A 22929-nucleotide genomic window follows, 5' to 3' on the forward strand; every position below is an offset into this window, starting at 1 on the left:
ATATATATTTATATTTTGTTTATATAGGCATTACCACTTATCAAGGCCCAGAGGCCACTAGAGGATAAGTGTTGAAAAGTGCAGTAGTCAATTGGACAAAATATAGTAATTGTTAGTAATGGAAATTCAGTAAATTTGTTATATATATATTAATATTTTGTTAAATACGCATTACCACTTATCAAAGCCCACAGGCCACTCGAGGATAAGGATTGAAAAGTGCACCGTAGTAGTCGGTTGTAATGGAAATGCGGGATATTTGTAATATACCTATTTTTTGTTACTTAGGCACAACCACTTATTAAGGCCCAGAGGCCACTCGATGGTATTACCACTTATCAAGGCCCAGAGGCCACTCGAGGATAAGCGTTTAAAAGTGCAGTAGTCAATTGGACAATATAGTAATCGTTAGTAATGGAAATTCAGTAAATTTGTTATATATATGTATATTTTGTTACATACGCATTACCATTTATCAAGGCCCAGAGGCCACTCGAGGATAAGGATTGAAAAGTGCACAGTAGTCAATTGGACAATATAGTAATCGTTAGTAATGGAAATTCAGTAAATTTGTTATATACCTATTTTTTGTTACTTAGTCATTTCCACTTATCAAGGCCCAGAGGCCACTCGAGCATAAGAGTTAAAAAGTCCACAGTAGTCAATTGGACAATAAGGCCCAGAGGCCACCCGAGGATAAGGGTTAAAAAGTGCAGTAGTCAATTGGTCAATATAGTAATCGTTAGTAATTACTACTTCTCAAGGCCCAGAGGCCACTCGAGGATAAGGGTTGAAAAGCGCAGTAGTCAATTGGACAATACAGTAATCGTTAGTAATGGAAATTCAGTAAATTTGTTATATATATATATATTTATATTTTGCTAAATACGCATTACTACTTATCAAGGCCCAGACGCCACTCGAGGATAAGGGTTGAAAATATTCAACAAATTTTTTAACTACAGATTAGAAAATTTGTATATAGGGTATCCAGACATATGGAATATATCTAGCATAATCTATCTATTATATCTATAAAAGTCAGAATGTTTGTGTGTGTGGGTGTGTGTGAGGTAGAGAGAGAGAGAGAGAACAATTCTTAACCTATATATTCAACAAATTTTTTATCTACAGATTTTAAATTTGTTATAAAGGGTATTCATACATATGTAAATATATCTAGCATAATCTATCTATTATATCTACAAAAGTGAAAATGTGTGTGTCTGTGAGAGAGAGAGCAATTCTCAACCTATATACTCAACAAATTTTTTATCTACAGATTAGATAATTTGTATATAGGGTATTCAGACATATGGAAATATATCTAGCATAATCTATCTATTATATCTATAAAAGTGAGAATGTTTGCGTGTGTGTGTGTGTGAGGTAGCAAGAGAGAGAGAGACAGAGCGAGAGAACAATTCTCAACCTATATATTCAACAAATTTTTTATCTACAGATTTGAAAATTGGTATATACGGTATTCAGACATATGGAAATATATCTAGCATAATCTATCTATTATGTCTATAAAAGTGAGAATATGTCTGTGTGTGAGAGAGAGAGAGAGAGTAAGAACAATTCTCACCCTTTATATTCAACACATTTTTATCTACAGATTAGAAAATTTTTATATAGTGTATTCAGACATATGGAAATATATCTAGCATAATCTATCTATTATATCTATAAAAGTGAGCATGTGTGAGAGGAGAGAGAGAGAGAGAGAACAATTCTCAACCTATATACTCAACAAATTTTTTATCTACAGATTTGAAAATTTGTATATAGATTATTCAGACATATGGAAATATATCTAGCATAATTTATCTATTATATCTATAAAAGTGAGAATGTGTGGGTGTGTGAGAGAGAGAATGAGAGAGAACAATTCTCAGCTTATATATGCAACAAATTGTTTATCTACAGATCCGAAATATCACATTTGTATAGAAGTAGAAATCTGGATACCTATTCTGATACCTAATAAAAGAAAGGACACTCTTTGGGGCGGATTTTGATGATAACAAGTCACTACTAAGAAATTATAATAAACATTGAAATAATTTAAGAATTTTATCAAAATAAAATTGCATGGTAATCACCCAATTTCTGCCACAAAATTTTGATTGGCAAAACTCATAAACAGAAAATATATATTTTCTAATTTCATCTTTTTTTTTTACATAATCTGATTTGATGTTTTCCTTAATATTCAAATCACTATATTTTGCTGCTTAATATCAAATACAGCAAATGAGTTATTTTTTATGCATCAAACAATTACATTTTCTCATTCATCCAAACTAATCACTGAACATCAATTTCATATTTTCTTCACTAAAATATTACTGTGCTTGATGTCATCAAGTGGAGCGGATCATTTTTTTTTTTCATTTGTTCACACATTTTTCCAATTTATATAAATTTTGTCTAAGATTCCTAGCCTATGTCATTGCATACCAAGCTGTTTATTAAAAGTTACGGTTCACTGTAAACACATACGTTATACCAAAATAAAAACGCTTCAGATAATGTCTTGATATTCAATTCAGTTTCTCACATGACATCTTATGAAGTTAGTAGAAATGTTACAGACTTTTGAATCTCGAACACTTTCAATACTGTGCACTGATATTTTCTTTTTTGGAATATAAGCACATTCATGATTTTTTTTTACAAACGTCAACAAATTTCACAATGTGTAGCAATGTACTGAAACAATTATAAAAATATTTGTTTTTATTTTGGATGATGCAGGGCATCCGAAGAGAGATTTTTCTAACAAAATGAAAGTATAATTTTTAGCAATAGGTATCTAGGAAAAGGCCACTACATACGTTATAAATTCCAAATTTCCACAACCTGGCAAATACTGGTACACGCTAGCAAATTTAGATTTGCAATTACAGAATATGATTCTAATTTTTGCCTTTGCTCTTTATTCTAACACTACACTAAGTTTACTGTTTTATTTCGCTGCAGTTGATATTGTGTAGAACAATAAGAAAATCATAGTGAACAATGCATTCAACAAAATTTCACACACATTTCTAGATACCTATATCTAATAAGTTCAAAAGAAAGGACACACTTAGGGAGGTATTTTGGTGGTCAAGTCACTAAATAGAGATTAGCTGGTTTCCCGGCATAGCCCAGGATGTAATAAACATTGACTGAAATACATGTTCTAGCTGGTTTCTAGGCGTTGCCAGGGATGTAATATAGACACATTATGTTGTATATTACCTGTTCTCTTCTCCCTAAGGTAAAACAATTTCATATACATGCTGTAAATTACCTATGCTAGGGATAAAACATGAACAATACCAGTCCGGGGGTAGATAAAACAAATAATACATAGAGATGAAAGATTCCTCTCCCCTAAGAATAAAACATATGTTCAATATCTGCTTTTGTTTTTTCATTGTTTATACGGTCCCGAGCAACGCCGGGTAGCCCTGCTAGTCTATATATATAAAAGGCAAAAATCGGTGTGTATGTATGTATGTATGTATGTATGTATGTATGTTTGTTTGTAACGCTAAAACTTTTGAAAGACGGAACCAGAGTTGACAAATTTGGTATCATATTGCACCTTGATCACCCGGATGACAAATATCGAAATTTCACGTCAAACGGACCAGTAGAAAGGGGTCAACTGATCGTTTTTCTCCTAGGGGGGCCCCCCAAAAAACCTGTCATTTTAACGTTATTCAATACGTGTCACGTGACGTGACGTCAGCTCAAACTTTTGACAGACACAACCAAAGTTGACAAATTATGTATCATATTGAACCTTGATCACCCGCATGACAAATATCGAAATTCCACACCAAACGGACCATTAAAAGGGGGTGAACTGATCATTTCTCTCCTAGGGGGGGCCCCCAAAAAAACCTGTCATTTTAATGTTAATATTACATAATCCAAAAACGCTTAGTCATGTCACGTGACGTGACGTCAACATCCAGTAATGGCGAACAAATGTAAACAAACACTTTGTTTTACCGATACTTTTGTAATTTCTCTTCTGCTTTGTTCTAGAGATTATTAAACTCCATGACAATGTCTCCAACGTATTTAACTGGTTAAAAATAGTATTTATACAAGAGTTTTAACGAAAAATATCAGGAAAAAATGTACAGGAATAAAAAAAAATTCAGCTTTCAAAATATTCGTCGATAAAAAAACCGATCTTTATATTTACGCTAGCCATTTTGTATATTACCACGTGACCTGCTATCTCTTAAACTGGAGGGGGGGGATCCACTTGAATCCAACAAAACCAGTAATTTTTTTTTTCTATTATATATACATCATTTTCTATAAAATTAAGTGTAGACTTTATAATTAAAACAAAAAATGTTATTCATACTAAAAAAAAAAAAACGCTTAGTCATGTCACGTGACGTGACGTTAACATCCACTAATGGCGAACAATTGTACCTATTTACTATGCCTCCCCACGGGACAGAGTTAGACACCAGGGTCGTTTTTTAACGTGGAGAAAAGGTACAAAAATAAAAATTGTCTCAGTCGTGGAGGATTTCTCCTCCACCGAAAGAGAACAAGAAATAGAAGTGCAGCATCTGAAGAACAGATACTACACTTTGATCTTGACCAAAAGGCCAAGAATGCGAACAATTGTAAATAACAACTTTTTTCACAAAACCAACACCGTCTTTCTTTTTTTTCTCTCTCTTTCTCTCTCTCACCCACTTACTCTTCCCTCTCTCTCACCCTCTTTCTCTTGACGTCACACCACTGTTAAACTGTGGGGGGAACACATTCCCAGGCATTATCTCCTATAGATGCACATTTTATTAGAAATTCAGCTTTCAAAATATTAGACGATAATAAAAATATAAAACCAACACCCTCTTTCTCTTTTCTCTCTCTCTCACCAACTTACTCTTCTCTCTCTCTCACCCTCTTTCTCTTGACCTCCTACTACTGTTAAACTGTGTGTGTGTGGGGGGGGGAAGAGGCAGCTTGAAAACCAACAAAAACAGTGCACAGTTTCCCAAGCATTTGGGGTGGGAAGGAGGGGAAGAAGCCGAGCGCACAGTTTCGTGTGAGAGAGAGAGAACAATTCTCAACCTATATACTCAACAAATTTTTTATCTACAGATTTGAAAGTTTGTATATAGGGTATTCAGACATATGGAAATATATCTAGCATAATCTATCTATTATATCTATAAAAGTGAAAATGTGTGTGTGTGTGAGGTAGCCAGAGAGAGAGAGAGAGAGAGAGAGAGAGAGAGACAACAATTCTCAACCTATATATTCAATACATTTTTTATCTACAGATTTGAAAATTTGTATATAGGGTATTCAGACATATGGAAATATATCTAGCATAATCTATCTATTATATCTATAAAAGTGAAAATGTGTGTGTGTGTGAGGTAGCCAGAGAGAGAGAGAGAGAGAGAGAGACAACAATTCTCAACCTATATATTCAATACATTTTTTATCTACAGATTTGAAAATTTGTATATAGGGTATTCAGACATATGGAAATATATCTAGCATAATCTATCTATTATATCTATAAAAGTGAAAATGTGTGTGTGTGTGTATGCGTAAGAGAGAGAGAGAACAATTCTCAACCTATATACTCAACGTATTTTTATCTACGGATTTTAAACTTTGTATATAGGGTATTCAGACATATAGAAATATATCTAGCATAATCTATACATTATATCTATAAAAGTGAGAATGTGAGTGTGTGAGAGAGAGAGAACAATTCTCAACCTATATATTCAACAAATTTTTTACCTACAGATTTGAAAATTTGTATATTGGGTATTCAGACATATGGAAATATATCTAGCATAATCGATCTATTATATCTATAAAAGTCAGAATGTTTGCGTGTGGTTGTGTGTGTAAGGTTGCGAGAGAGAGAGAGAGAACAATTCTCAACCTATCTATTCAATAAATTTGTTATCTACAGATTTGACCATTTGTATATAGGGTATTCAGACATATGGAAATATATCCAGCATAATCTATCTATTATATCCATAAAAGTGAGAATGTGTGCGTGAGAGAGAGAGAGAGAGAGAGAGAGAGAGTAAGTACAATTCTCACCCTATATATTCAACAAATTTTTTATCTACCGATTATAAAATTTGTATATAGGGTATTCAGACATATGGAAATATATCTAGCATAATCTATCTATTATATCTAGAAAAGTGAGAATGTGTTTGAAAGAGAGAGAGAGAAGAGAGAGAGAGAGAACAATTCTCAACCTATATATTCAACTAATTTTTATGTACAGATCTGAAAATTTGTATACAGGGTATTCAGACATATGGAAATATATCTAGCATAATCTATTATATCTATAAAAGGTAGAATGTGTGTGTGTGTTTGTGAGTGAGTGAGTGAGTGAGTGAGTGAGAGAGAGAGAGAGAGAGAACAATTCTCAACCTATATACTCAACAAATTTTGTATCTACAGATTTGATAATTTGTATATAGGGTATTCAGACATAAGGAAATATATCTAGCATAATCTATCTATTATATCTATAAAAGTGAGAATGTGTGTGAAAGAGAGAGAGAGAGAACAATTCTCAACCTATATATTCAACAAATTCTATCTTTACAGATTTGAAAATTTGTATATAGGGTATTCAGACATTTGGAAATATATCTAGCATAATCTATTATATCTATAAAAGTGAGAATGTGTGTGTGAGAGAGAGAGAAAGAACAATTCTCAACCTATATACTCAACAAATTTTTTATCTACAGATTTAAAAATTTGTATATAGGGTATTCAGACATATAGAAATATATCTAGCATAACCTATCTATTATATCTATAAAATGACCATGTGTGTGTGTGTGAGAGAGAGAGAGAGAGTCAGAGAGAGAGAGAGAACAATTTGCAGCTTGTGTGTGTGTGAGAAAGAGAGAGAGAGAAAGAGAGGAAGGAAAATTCTCACCCTATATATTCAACAAATTTTTTATCTACATATTAGAAAATTTGGATATAGGGTATTCAGACGTATGGAAATATATCTAGCATAATCTATCTATTATATCTATAAAAGTGAGAATGTGTGTGTGAGAGAGAGAGAAAGAGAGAGAGAGAGAACAATTCTCAACCTATATATTCAACTAATTTTTTATCTACAGATTTGAAAATGTGTATATTGGGTATTCAGACATATGTAAATATATCTGGCATAATCTATGTATTATATCTATAAAAGTGTGAATGTGAGTGATGGAAAGAGCAAAAAATTCTCAACCTATATAACCTATAAAAGTGAGAATATGTGTGAGAGAGAGAGAGAACAATTCTCAACCTATATATTCCACACATTTTTGGGCACAGATTTGGAAATTTGTATATAGGGTAGGCAGACATATAGAAATATATCTAGCATAATCTATCTATTATATCTATAAAAGTGAGAACTTGTGTGTGTGTGTGTGTGTGTGAGAGAGAGAGAGAACAATTCTTAACCTACATACTCAACAAATTTTTTACCTACAGTTTAGAAAATTTGTATATAGGGTATTCAGACATATGGAAATATATCTAGCATAATCTATCTATTATAACTACAAAAGTTAGAATGTGTGTGTGAGAGAGAGAGAGAGAGAACAATTCTAAACCTATATATTCAACAAATTTTTTATCTACAGATTTGAAACTTTGTATATAGGGTATTCAGACATATGGAAATATATCTAGCATAATCTATCTATTTTATCTATAAAAGTGAGAATGCGTGTGTGTGAGATAGCGAGAGAGAGAGAGAGAGAAAAAGAGAGAGATAAAAATTCTCAACCTATACATTCAACAAATTTTTTATCCACAGATTTGAACATTTGTATATAGGGTGTTCAGACATATAGAAATATATCTAGCATAATCTATCTATTATATGTATAAAAGTGAGAATGTGTGTGTGTGTGTGAGAGAGAGGACAATTGTCAACCTATGTATACAACAAATTTTTTATCTACAGATTTCAAAATTTGTATATTGGGCATTCAGACATATTTCAATATATCTGGCATAATCTGTCTATTATATCTATAAAAGTGAGAATGTGTGTGATAGAGAGAGAGAGAACAATTCTCAACCTATATACTCAACAAATTTTTTATCTACAGATTTGAAAATTTGTATATAGGGTATTCAGACATATGGAAATATATCTAGCATAATCTATTATATCTATAAAAGTGAGAATGTGTGTGTGTGTGTGAGAGAGAGAGAGAGAGAGAGAACAATTCTCAACCCATATACTAAACAAATTCTTTATCTACAGATTTTAAAATTTGTATATAGAGTATTCATACAAATAGAAATATATCTAGGATAATCTTTCTATTATATCTATAAAAGTGAGAATGTGTGTGTGTGTGTGAGCGAGAGAGAGAGAGAGAGAGAGAACAGTTCTCAACCTATACATTCAACAAATTTTTATATATAGGGTATTCAGAAATATCGAAATATATCTAGCATAATCTATTATATCTTTAAAAGTTAGAATGTGTGTGTGAGAGATAGAGAGAACAATTCTCAACCTATGCACTCTACAAATTTTTTATCTACAAATTAGAAAATTTGTATATAGGGTATTCACACATATGGAAATATATCTAGCATAATCTATCTATTATATCTATAAAAGTTAGAATGTGTGTGTGAGGTAGCCAGAGAGAGAGAGAGAGATAGTAAGAACAATTTTCAACCTATATATTCAACAAATATTTGATCTACAGATTAGAAAATTTGTATATAGGGTATTCAGACATATGGAAATATATCTAGCATAATCTATCTATTATATCTCTAAAATTGAGAATGTGTGTGTGAGAGAGAGAGAGAGAACAATTTTCAACCTATATACTCAACAAATTTTTTTATCCACAGATTTGAAAATTTGTATATAGGGTATTCAGACATATGGAAATATATCTAGAGTAATCTATCTATTATATCTATAAAAGTGAGAATGCGTGTGTGTGTGAGAGAGAGCGACACAGAACAATTCTCAACCTATATATTCAACAAATTTTTTATGTACAGATCTGAAATATCACATTTGTATAGAAGTAGAAATCTTGATACCTACTCTGATACCTAATAAAAGAAAGGACACTCTTTAGGGCGGATTTTGATTATAACAAGTCACTAATTAGAAATTATAATAAACATTCTAATAATTTAAGAATTTTACCAAAATAAAATTGCATGGTAATCACCCAATTTCTGCCACAAAATTTTGATTGGCAGAACTCATAAACATAAAATATATATTTTCTAATTTCATCTTTTTTTTTTCTTTTTACATAATCTGGTTTGATGTTTTCCCAAATATTCAAATCACTATATTTTGCTGCTTAATATCAAATACAGCAACTGAGTTATTTTTATGCATCAAACAATTACATTTTCTCATTCATCCAAACTAATCACTGAACATCAATTTCATATTTTCTTCACTAAAATATTACTGTGCTTGATGTCATCAAGTGGAGCGGATCATTTTTTTTTCATTTGTTCACACATTTTTCCAATTTATATATATTTTAAAGATTCTTAGCCTATGTCATTGCATACCAATCTGTTTATTAAAAGTTAAGGTTCACTGTAAACACATATGTTACACCAAAATAAAAACGCTTCAGATAAAAAAAAAAAACGCTTAGTCATGTCACGTGACGTGACGTTAACATCCACTAATGGCGAACAATTGTACCTATTTACTATGCCTCCCCACGGGACAGAGTTAGACACCAGGGTCGTTTTTTAACGTGGAGAAAAGGTACAAAAATAAAAATTGTCTCAGTCGTGGAGGATTTCTCCTCCACCGAAAGAGAACAAGAAATAGAAGTGCAGCATCTGAAGAACAGATACTACACTTTGATCTTGACCAAAAGGCCAAGAATGCGAACAATCGTAAATAACAACTTTTTTCACAAAACCAACACCGTCTTTCTTTTTTTTCTCTCTCTTTCTCTCTCTCACCCACTTACTCTTCCCTCTCTCTCACCCTCTTTCTCTTGACGTCACACCACTGTTAAACTGTGGGGGGGGAACACATTCCCAGGCATTATCTCCTATAGATGCACATTTTATTAGAAATTCAGCTTTCAAAATATTAGACGATAATAAAAATATAAAACCAACACCCTCTTTCTCTTTTCTCTCTCTCTCACCAACTTACTCTTCTCTCTCTCTCACCCTCTTTCTCTTGACCTCCTACTACTGTTAAACTGTGTGTGTGTGTGGGGGGGAAGAGGCAGCTTGAAAACCAACAAAAACAGTGCACAGTTTCCCAAGCATTTGGGGTGGGAAGGAGGGGAAGAAGCCGAGCGCACAGTTTCGTGTGAGAGAGAGAGAACAATTCTCAACCTATATACTCAACAAATTTTTTATCTACAGATTTGAAAGTTTGTATATAGGGTATTCAGACATATGGAAATATATCTAGCATAATCTATCTATTATATCTATAAAAGTGAAAATGTGTGTGTGGGTGAGGTAGCCAGAGAGAGAGAGAGAGAGAGAGAGAGAGAGAGAGAGAGACAACAATTCTCAACCTATATATTCAATACATTTTTTATCTACAGATTTGAAAATTTGTATATAGGGTATTCAGACATATGGAAATATATCTAGCATAATCTATCTATTATATCTATAAAAGTGAAAATGTGTGTGTGTGTGAGGTAGCCAGAGAGAGAGAGAGAGAGAGAGACAACAATTCTCAACCTATATATTCAATACATTTTTTATCTACAGATTTGAAAATTTGTATATAGGGTATTCAGACATATGGAAATATATCTAGCATAATCTATCTATTATATCTATAAAAGTGAAAATGTGTGTGTGTGTGTGTGTATGCGTAAGAGAGAGAGAGAGAGAACAATTCTCAACCTATATACTCAACGTATTTTTATCTACGGATTTTAAACTTTGTATATAGGGTATTCAGACATATAGAAATATATCTAGCATAATCTATACATTATATCTATAAAAGTGAGAATGTGAGTGTGTGAGAGAGAGAGAACAATTCTCAACCTATATATTCAACAAATTTTTTACCTACAGATTTGAAAATTTGTATATTGGGTATTCAGACATATGGAAATATATCTAGCATAATCGATCTATTATATCTATAAAAGTCAGAATGTTTGCGTGTGGTTGTGTGTGTAAGGTTGCGAGAGAGAGAGAGAGAACAATTCTCAACCTATCTATTCAATAAATTTGTTATCTACAGATTTGACCATTTGTATATAGGGTATTCAGACATATGGAAATATATCCAGCATAATCTATCTATTATATCCATAAAAGTGAGAATGTGTGCGTGAGAGAGAGAGAGAGAGAGAGAGAGAGAGAGAGAGTAAGTACAATTCTCACCCTATATATTCAACAAATTTTTTATCTACCGATTATAAAATTTGTATATAGGGTATTCAGACATATGGAAATATATCTAGCATAATCTATCTATTATATCTAGAAAAGTGAGAATGTGTTTGAAAGAGAGAGAGAGAAGAGAGAGAGAGAGAACAATTCTCAACCTATATATTCAACTAATTTTTATGTACAGATCTGAAAATTTGTATACAGGGTATTCAGACATATGGAAATATATCTAGCATAATCTATTATATCTATAAAAGGTAGAATGTGTGTGTGTGTTTGTGAGTGAGTGAGTGAGTGAGTGAGTGAGAGAGAGAGAGAGAGAACAATTCTCAACCTATATACTCAACAAATTTTGTATCTACAGATTTGATAATTTGTATATAGGGTATTCAGACATAAGGAAATATATCTAGCATAATCTATCTATTATATCTATAAAAGTGAGAATGTGTGTGAAAGAGAGAGAGAGAGAACAATTCTCAACCTATATATTCAACAAATTCTATCTTTACAGATTTGAAAATTTGTATATAGGGTATTCAGACATTTGGAAATATATCTAGCATAATCTATTATATCTATAAAAGTGAGAATGTGTGTGTGAGAGAGAGAGAAAGAACAATTCTCAACCTATATACTCAACAAATTTTTTATCTACAGATTTAAAAATTTGTATATAGGGTATTCAGACATATAGAAATATATCTAGCATAACCTATCTATTATATCTATAAAATGACCATGTGTGTGTGTGTGAGAGAGAGAGAGAGAGTCAGAGAGAGAGAGAGAACAATTTTCAGCTTGTGTGTGTGTGAGAAAGAGAGAGAGAGAAAGAGAGGAAGGAATATTCTCACCCTATATATTCAACAAATTTTTTATCTACATATTAGAAAATTTGGATATAGGGTATTCAGACGTATGGAAATATATCTAGCATAATCTATCTATTATATCTATAAAAGTGAGAATGTGTGTGTGAGAGAGAGAGAAAGAGAGAGAGAGAGAACAATTCTCAACCTATATATTCAACTAATTTTTTATCTACAGATTTGAAAATGTGTATATTGGGTATTCAGACATATGTAAATATATCTGGCATAATCTATGTATTATATCTATAAAAGTGTGAATGTGAGTGATGGAAAGAGCAAAAAATTCTCAACCTATATAACCTATAAAAGTGAGAATATGTGTGAGAGAGAGAGAGAGAGAGAACAATTCTCAACCTATATATTCCACACATTTTTGGGCACAGATTTGGAAATTTGTATATAGGGTAGGCAGACATATAGAAATATATCTAGCATAATCTATCTATTATATCTATAAAAGTGAGAACTTGTGTGTGTGTGTGTGTGTGAGAGAGAGAGAGAACAATTCTTAACCTACATACTCAACAAATTTTTTACCTACAGTTTAGAAAATTTGTATATAGGGTATTCAGACATATGGAAATATATCTAGCATAATCTATCTATTATAACTACAAAAGTTAGAATGTGTGTGTGAGAGAGAGAGAGAGAGAACAATTCTAAACCTATATATTCAACAAATTTTTTATCTACAGATTTGAAACTTTGTATATAGGGTATTCAGACATATGGAAATATATCTAGCATAATCTATCTATTTTATCTATAAAAGTGAGAATGCGTGTGTGTGAGATAGCGAGAGAGAGAGAGAGAAAAAGAGAGAGATAAAAATTCTCAACCTATACATTCAACAAATTTTTTATCCACAGATTTGAACATTTGTATATAGGGTGTTCAGACATATAGAAATATATCTAGCATAATCTATCTATTATATGTATAAAAGTGAGAATGTGTGTGTGTGTGTGAGAGAGAGGACAATTGTCAACCTATGTATACAACAAATTTTTTATCTACAGATTTCAAAATTTGTATATTGATCATTCAGACATATTTCAATATATCTGGCATAATCTGTCTATTATATCTATAAAAGTGAGAATGTGTGTGATAGAGAGAGAGAGAACAATTCTCAACCTATATACTCAACAAATTTTTTATCTACAGATTTGAAAATTTGTATATAGGGTATTCAGACATATGGAAATATATCTAGCATAATCTATTATATCTATAAAAGTGAGAATGTGTGTGTGTGTGAGAGAGAGAGAGAGAGAACAATTCTCAACCCATATACTCAACAAATTCTTTATCTACAGATTTTAAAATTTGTATATAGAGTATTCATACAAATAGAAATATATCTAGGATAATCTTTCTATTATATCTATAAAAGTGAGAATGTGTGTGTGTGTGTGAGCGAGAGAGAGAGAGAGAGAGAGAGAACAGTTCTCAACCTATACATTCAACAAATTTTTATATATAGGGTATTCAGAAATATCGAAATATATCTAGCATAATCTATTATATCTTTAAAAGTTAGAATGTGTGTGTGAGAGATAGAGAGAACAATTCTCAACCTATGCACTCTACAAATTTTTTATCTACAAATTAGAAAATGTGTATATAGGGTATTCACACATATGGAAATATATCTAGCATAATCTATCTATTATATCTATAAAAGTTAGAATGTGTGTGTGAGGTAGCCAGAGAGAGAGAGAGAGAGAGAGAGTAAGAACAATTTTCAACCTATATATTCAACAAATATTTGATCTACAGATTAGAAAATTTGTATATAGGGTATTCAGACATATGGAAATATATCTAGCATAATCTATCTATTATATCTCTAAAATTGAGAATGTGTGTGTGAGAGAGAGAGAGAGAACAATTTTCAACCTATATACTCAACAAATTTTTTTATCCACAGATTTGAAAATTTGTATATAGGGTATTCAGACATATGGAAATATATCTAGAGTAATCTATCTATTATATCTATAAAAGTGAGAATGCGTGTGTGTGTGAGAGAGAGCGACACAGAACAATTCTCAACCTATATATTCAACAAATTTTTTATGTACAGATCTGAAATATCACATTTGTATAGAAGTAGAAATCTTGATACCTACTCTGATACCTAATAAAAGAAAGGACACTCTTTAGGGCGGATTTTGATTATAACAAGTCACTAATTAGAAATTATAATAAACATTCTAATAATTTAAGAATTTTACCAAAATAAAATTGCATGGTAATCACCCAATTTCTGCCACAAAATTTTGATTGGCAGAACTCATAAACATAAAATATATATTTTCTAATTTCATCTTTTTTTTTTTCTTTTTACATAATCTGGTTTGATGTTTTCCCAAATATTCAAATCACTATATTTTGCTGCTTAATATCAAATACAGCAACTGAGTTATTTTTATGCATCAAACAATTACATTTTCTCATTCATCCAAACTAATCACTGAACATCAATTTCATATTTTCTTCACTAAAATATTACTGTGCTTGATGTCATCAAGTGGAGCGGATCATTTTTTTTTCATTTGTTCACACATTTTTCCAATTTATATATATTTTAAAGATTCTTAGCCTATGTCATTGCATACCAATCTGTTTATTAAAAGTTAAGGTTCACTGTAAACACATATGTTACACCAAAATAAAAACGCTTCAGATAATGTCTTGATATTCAATTCAGTTTCTCACATGACATCTTATGAAGTTAGTAGAAATGTTACAGACTTTTGAATCTCAAACACTTTCAATACTGTGCACTGATATTTTCTTTTTTGCAATATAAGCACATTCATGATTTTTTTTACAAACGTTAAAAACTTTCACATTGTGTAGCAATATACTGAAACAATTATAAAAATATTTGTTTTTATTTTGAATGATGCAGGGCATCTGAAGAGAGATTTTTCTAACAAAATGAAAGTATAATTTTTAGCAATAGGTATCTAGGAAAAGGCCACTACATATGTTATAAGTTCCAAATTTCCACAACCTGGCAAATACTGGTACATGCTAGCAAATTTAGATTTGCAATTACAAAATATGATTCTAATTTTTTCCTTTGCTCTTTATTCTAACACTACACTAAGTTTACTGTGTTATTTCGCTACAGTTGATATTGTGTAGAACAATAAGAAAATCATAGTGAACAATGCATTCAACAAATTTCACACACATTTCTAGATACCTATATCTAATAAGTTCAAAAGAAAGGACACACTTAGGGAGGTATTTTGGTGGTCAAGTCACTAAAAAGAGATTAGCTGGTTTCCCGGCATAGCCCAGGATATAATAAAGATTGACTGAAATACATGTTCTAGCTGGTTTCTAGGCGTTGCCAGGGATGTAATATAGACACATTATGTTGTATATTACCTGTTCTCTTCTCCCTAAGGTAAAACAATTTCATATACATGCTGTAAATTACCTATGCTAGGGATAAAACATGAACAATATCAGTCCTAGGGTAGATAAAACAAATAATACATAGAGATGAAAGATTCCTCTCCCCTAAGAATCAAACATATGTTCAATATCTGCTTTTGTTTTTTCATTGTTTATACGGTCCCGAGCAACGCCGGGTAGCCCTGCTAGTCTATATATATAAAAGGCAAAAATCGGTGTGTATGTATGTATGTATGTATGTTTGTTTGTAACGCTAAAACTTTTGAAAGACGGAACCAGAGTTGACAAATTTGGTATCATATTGCACCTTGATCACCCGGATGACAAATATCGAAATTTCACGTCAAACGGACCAGTAGAAAGGGGTCAACTGATCGTTTTTCTCCTAGGGGGGCCCCCCAAAAAACCTGTCATTTTAACGTTATTCAATACGTGTCACGTGACGTGACGTCAGCTCAAACTTTTGACAGACACAACCAAAGTTGACAAATTATGTATCATATTGAACCTTGATCACCCGCATGACAAATATCGAAATTCCACACCAAACGGACCATTAAAAGGGGGTGAACTGATCATTTCTCTCCTAGGGGGGCCCCCAAAAAAACCTGTCATTTTAATGTTATTTTAATGTTAATATTACATAATCCAAAAACGCTTAGTCATGTCACGTGACGTGACGTCAACATCCAGTAATGGCGAACAAATGTAAACAAACACTTTGTTTTACCGATACTTTTGTAATTTCTCTTCTGCTTTGTTCTAGAGATTATTAAACTCCATGACAATGTCTCCAACGTATTTAACTGGTTAAAAATAGTATTTATACAAGAGTTTTAACGAAAAATATCAGGAAAAAATGTACAGGAATAAAAAAAAATTCAGCTTTCAAAATATTCGTCGATAAAAAAACCGATCTTTATATTTACGCTAGCCATTTTGTATATTACCACGTGACCTGCTATCTCTTAAACTGGAGGGGGGGATCCACTTGAATCCAACAAAACCAGTAATTTTTTTTTTCTATTATATATACATCATTTTCTATAAAATTAAGTGTAGACTTTATAATTAAAACAAAAAATGTTATTCATACTAAAAAAAAAAAACGCTTAGTCATGTCACGTGACGTGACGTCAACATCCACTAATGGCGAACAATTGTACCTATTTACTATGCCTCCCCACGGGACAGAGTTAGACACCAGGGTCGTTTTTTAACGTGGAGAAAAGGTACAAAAATAAAAATTGTCTCAGTCGTGGAGGATTTCTCCTCCACCGAAAGAGAACAAGAAATAGAAGTGCAGCATCTGAAGAACAGATACTACACTTTGATCTTGACCAAAAGGCCAAGAATGCGAACAATTGTAAATAACAACTTTTTTCACAAAACCAACACCGTCTTTCTTTTTTTTTCTCTCTCTTTCTCTCTCTCACCCACTTACTCTTCCCTCTCTCTCACCCTCTTTCTCTTGACGTCACACCACTGTTAAACTGTGGGGGGGGGGGAGGAACACATCCCCAGGCATTATCTCCTATAGATGCACATTTTATTAGAAATTCAGCTTTCAAAATATTAGACGATAATAAAAATATAAAACCAACACCCTCTTTCTCTTTTCTCTCTCTCTCACCAACTTACTCTTCTCTCTCTCTCACCCTCTTTCTCTTGACCTCCTACTACTGTTAAACTGTGTGTGTGTGTGGGGGGGGGAAGAGGCAGCTTGAAAACCAACAAAAACAGTGCACAGTTTCCCAAGCATTTGGGGTGGGAAGGGGGGGAAGAAGCCGAGCGCACAGTTTCGTGTGAGAGAGAGAGAACAATTCTCAACCTATATACTCAACAAATTTTTTATCTACAGATTTGAAAGTTTGTATATAGGGTATTCAGACATATGGAAATATATCTAGCATAATCTATCTATTATATCTATAAAAGTGAAAATGTGTGTGTGTGTGAGGTAGCCAGAGAGAGAGAGAGAGAGAGAGAGAGAGAGAGACAACAATTCTCAACCTATATATTCAATACATTTTTTATCTACAGATTTGAAAATTTGTATATAGGGTATTCAGACATATGGAAATATATCTAGCATAATCTATCTATCATATCTATAAAAGTGAAAATGTGTGTGTGTGTGTGTGTGTGTGTGTGTGTGTGTGTGCGTAAGAGAGAGAGAGAACAATTCTCAACCTATATACTCAACGTATTTTTATCTACGGATTTTAAACTTTGTATATAGGGTATTCAGACATATAGAAATATATCTAGCATAATCTATCTATTATATCTATAAAAGTGAGAATGTGAGTGTGTGAGAGAGAGAGAACAATTCTCAACCTATATATTCAACAAATTTTTTACCTACAGATTTGAAAATTTGTATATTGGGTATTCAGACATATGGAAATATATCTAGCATAATCGATCTATTATATCTATAAAAGTCAGAATGTTTGCGTGTGGTTGTGTGTGTAAGGTTGCGAGAGAGAGAGAGAGAGAACAATTCTCAACCTATCTATTCAATAAATTTGTTATCTACAGATTTGACCATTTGTATATAGGGTATTCAGACATATGGAAATATATCCAGCATAATCTATCTATTATATCCATAAAAGTGAGAATGTGTGCGTGAGAGAGAGAGAGAGAGAGAGAGAGAGAGTAAGTACAATTCTCACCCTATATATTCAACAAATTTTTTATCTACCGATTAGAAAATTTGTATATAGGGTATTCAGACATATGGAAATATATCTAGCATAATCTATCTATTATATCTAGAAAAGTGAGAATGTGTGTGAAAGAGAGAGAGAGAAGAGAGAGAGAGAGAACAATTCTCAACCTATATATTCAACTAATTTTTATGTACAGATCTGAAAATTTGTATACAGGGTATTCAGACATATGGAAATATATCTAGCATAATCTATTATATCTATAAAAGGTAGAATGTGTGTGTGTGTGTGAGTGAGTGAGTGAGTGAGTGAGTGAGAGAGAGAGAGAGAGAGAGAACAATTCTCAACCTATATACTCAACAAATTTTGTATCTACAGATTTGATAATTTGTATATAGGGTATTCAGACATAAGGAAATATATCTAGCATAATATATCTATTATATCTATAAAAGTGAGAATGTGTGTGAAAGAGAGAGAGAGAGAACAATTCTCAACCTATATATTCAACAAATTTTATCTTTACAGATTTGAAAATTTGTATATAGGGTATTCAGACATTTGGAAATATATCTAGCATAATCTATTATATCTATAAAAGTGAGAATCTGTGTGTGTGAGAGAGAGAAAGAACAATTCTCAACCTATATACTCAACAAATTTTTTATCTACAGATTTAAAAATTTGTATATAGGGTATTCAGACATATAGAAATATATCTAGCATAACCTATCTATTATATCTATAAAATGACCATGTGTGTGTGTGTGAGAGAGAGAGAGAGAGTCAGAGAGAGAGAGAGAACAATTTTCAGCGTGTGTGTGTGTGAGAAAGAGAGAGAGAGAAAGAGAGGAAGGAAAATTCTCACCCTATATATTCAACAAATTTTTTATCTACATATTAGAAAATTTGGATATAGGGTATTCAGACGTATGGAAATATATCTAGCATAATCTATCTATTATATCTATAAAAGTGAGAATGTGTGTGTGAGAGAGAGAGAAAGAGAGAGAGAGAGAACAATTCTCAACCTATATATTCAACTAATTTTTTATCTACAGATTTGAAAATGTGTATATTGGGTATTCAGACATATGTAAATATATCTGGCATAATCTATGTATTATATCTATAAAAGTGTGAATGTGAGTGATGGAAAGAGCAAAAAATTCTCAACCTATATAACCTATAAAAGTGAGAATATGTGTGAGAGAGAGAGAGAACAATTCTCAACCTATATATTCCACACATTTTTGGGCACAGATTTGGAAATTTGTATATAGGGTAGGCAGACATATAGAAATATATCTAGCATAATCTATCTATTATATCTATAAAAGTGAGAACTTGTGTGTGTGTGTGTGTGTGTGTGAGAGAGAGAGAGAACAATTCTTAACCTACATACTCAACAAATTTTTTACCTACAGTTTAGAAAATTTGTATATAGGGTATTCAGACATATGGAAATATATCTAGCATAATCTATCTATTATAACTACAAAAGTTAGAATGTGTGTGTGAGAGAGAGAGAGAACAATTCTAAACCTATATATTCAACAAATTTTTTATCTACAGATTTGAAACTTTGTATATAGGGTATTCAGACATATGGAAATATATCTAGCATAATCTATCTATTTTATCTATAAAAGTGAGAATGCGTGTGTGTGAGATAGCGAGAGAGAGAGAGAGAAAAAGAGAGAGATAAAAATTCTCAACCTATACATTCAACAAATTTTTTATCCACAGATTTGAACATTTGTATATAGGGTGTTCAGACATATAGAAATATATCTAGCATAATCTATCTATTATATCTATAAAAGTGAGAATGTGTGTGTGTGTGAGAGAGAGGACAATTGTCAACCTATGTATACAACAAATTTTTTATCTACAGATTTCAAAATTTGTATATTGGGCATTCAGACATATTTTAATATATCTGGCATAATCTGTCTATTATATCTATAAAAGTGAGAATGTGTGTGATAGAGAGAGAGAGAACAATTCTCAACCTATATACTCAAAAAATTTTTTATCTACAGATTTGAAAATTTGTATATAGGGTATTCAGACATATGGAAATATATCTAGCATAATCTATTATATCTATAAAAGTGAGAATGTGTGTGTGTGTGTGAGAGAGAGAGAGAGAGAGAGAAAGAACAATTCTCAACCCATATACTCAACAAATTCTTTATCTACAGATTTTAAAATGTGTATATAGAGTATTCATACAAATAGAAATATATCTAGGATAATCTTTCTATTATATCTATAAAAGTGAGAATGTGTGTGTGTGTGAGCGAGAGAGAGAGAGAGAGAGAGAACAGTTCTCAACCTATACATTCAACAAATTTTTATATATAGGGTATTCAGAAATATCGAAATATATCTAGCATAATCTATTATATCTTTAAAAGTTAGAATGTGTGTGTGTGAGAGATAGAGAGAACAATTCTCAACCTATGCACTCTACAAATTTTTTATCTACAAATTAGAAAATTTGTATATAGGGTATTCACACATATGGAAATATATCTAGCATAATCTATCTATTATATCTATAAAAGTTAGAATGTGTGTGTGAGGTAGCCATAGAGAGAGAGAGAGAGTAAGAACAATTTTCAACCTATATATTCAACAAATATTTGATCTACAGATTAGAAAATTTGTATATAGGGTATTCAGACATATGGAAATATATCTAGCATAATCTATCTATTATATCTCTAAAATTGAGAATGTGTGTGTGAGAGAGAGAGAACAATTTTCAACCTATATACTCAACAAATTTTTTTATCTACAGATTTGAAAATTTGTATATAGGGTATTCAGACATATGGAAATATATCTAGAGTAATCTATCTATTATATCTATAAAAGTGAGAATGCGTGTGTGTGTGAGAGAGAGCGACACAGAACAATTCTCAACCTATATATTCAACAAATTTTTTATGTACAGATCTGAAATATCACATTTGTATAGAAGTAGAAATCTTGATACCTACTCTGATACCTAATAAAAGAAAGGACACTCTTTAGGGCGGATTTTGATTATAACAAGTCACTAATTAGAAATTATAATAAACATTCTAATAATTTAAGAATTTTACCAAAATAAAATTGCATGGTAATCACCCAATTTCTGCCACAAAATTTTGATTGGCAGAACTCATAAACATAAAATATATATTTTCTAATTTCATCTTTTTTTTTCTTTTTACATAATCTGGTTTGATGTTTTCCCAAATATTCAAATCACTATATTTTGCTGCTTAATATCAAATACAGCAACTGAGTTATTTTTATGCATCAAACAATTACATTTTCTCATTCATCCAAACTAATCACTGAACATCAATTTCATATTTTCTTCACTAAAATATTACTGTGCTTGATGTCATCAAGTGGAGCGGATCATTTTTTTTTCATTTGTTCACACATTTTTCCAATTTATATATATTTTAAAGATTCTTAGCCTATGTCATTGCATACCAATCTGTTTATTAAAAGTTAAGGTTCACTGTAAACACATATGTTACACCAAAATAAAAACGCTTCAGATAATGTCTTGATATTCAATTCAGTTTCTCACATGACATCTTATGAAGTTAGTAGAAATGTTACAGACTTTTGAATCTCAAACACTTTCAATACTGTGCACTGATATTTTCTTTTTTGCAATATAAGCACATTCATGATTTTTTTTACAAACGTTAAAAACTTTCACATTGTGTAGCAATATACTGAAACAATTATAAAAATATTTGTTTTTATTTTGAATGATGCAGGGCATCTGAAGAGAGATTTTTCTAACAAAATGAAAGTATAATTTTTAGCAATAGGTATCTAGGAAAAGGCCACTACATATGTTATAAGTTCCAAATTTCCACAACCTGGCAAATACTGGTACATGCTAGCAAATTTAGATTTGCAATTACAAAATATGATTCTAATTTTTTCCTTTGCTCTTTATTATAACACTACACTAAGTTTACTGTGTTATTTCGCTACAGTTGATATTGTGTAGAACAATAAGAAAATCATAGTGAACAATGCATTCAACAAAATTTCACACACATTTCTAGATACCTATATCTAATAAGTTCAAAAGAAAGGACACACTTAGGGAGGTATTTTGGTGGTCAAGTCACTAAAAAGAGATTAGCTGGTTTCCCGGCATAGCCCAGGATATAATAAAGATTGACTGAAATACATGTTCTAGCTGGTTTCTAGGCGTTGCCAGGGATGTAATATAGACACATTATGTTGTATATTACCTGTTCTCTTCTCCCTAAGGTAAAACAATTTCATATACATGCTGTAAATTACCTATGCTAGGGATAAAACATGAACAATATCAGTCCTAGGGTAGATAAAACAAATAATACATAGAGATGAAAGATTCCTCTCCCCTAAGAATCAAACATATGTTCAATATCTGCTTTTGTTTTTTCATTGTTTATACGGTCCCGAGCAACGCCGGGTAGCCCTGCTAGTAT

The 22929-nt window shown here is 31.6% G+C and overlaps 1 long non-coding RNA gene and 3 pseudogenes across 1 annotated transcript in view; 1 reads left to right on the forward strand and 3 right to left on the reverse strand.

Annotated features, from left to right (window-relative positions):
* The window catches only part of LOC145263420 (uncharacterized), an 800154-nt gene that overhangs the window by 220621 nt on the left and 556604 nt on the right, over positions 1-22929 (forward strand). The gene's annotated exons all lie outside the window — the stretch shown is intronic.
* Positions 4514-4647, reverse strand: LOC145265149 (U2 spliceosomal RNA; annotated as a pseudogene).
* Positions 9813-9946, reverse strand: LOC145265160 (U2 spliceosomal RNA; annotated as a pseudogene).
* LOC145265049 (U2 spliceosomal RNA) lies at positions 16974-17107 on the reverse strand (annotated as a pseudogene).

Source organism: Euprymna scolopes, chromosome 3 (assembly GCF_053919585.1).
Source record: "Euprymna scolopes isolate OS-2025 chromosome 3, ASM5391958v1, whole genome shotgun sequence".
Classification (NCBI taxonomy): Eukaryota; Metazoa; Mollusca; class Cephalopoda; order Sepiida; family Sepiolidae; genus Euprymna; species Euprymna scolopes.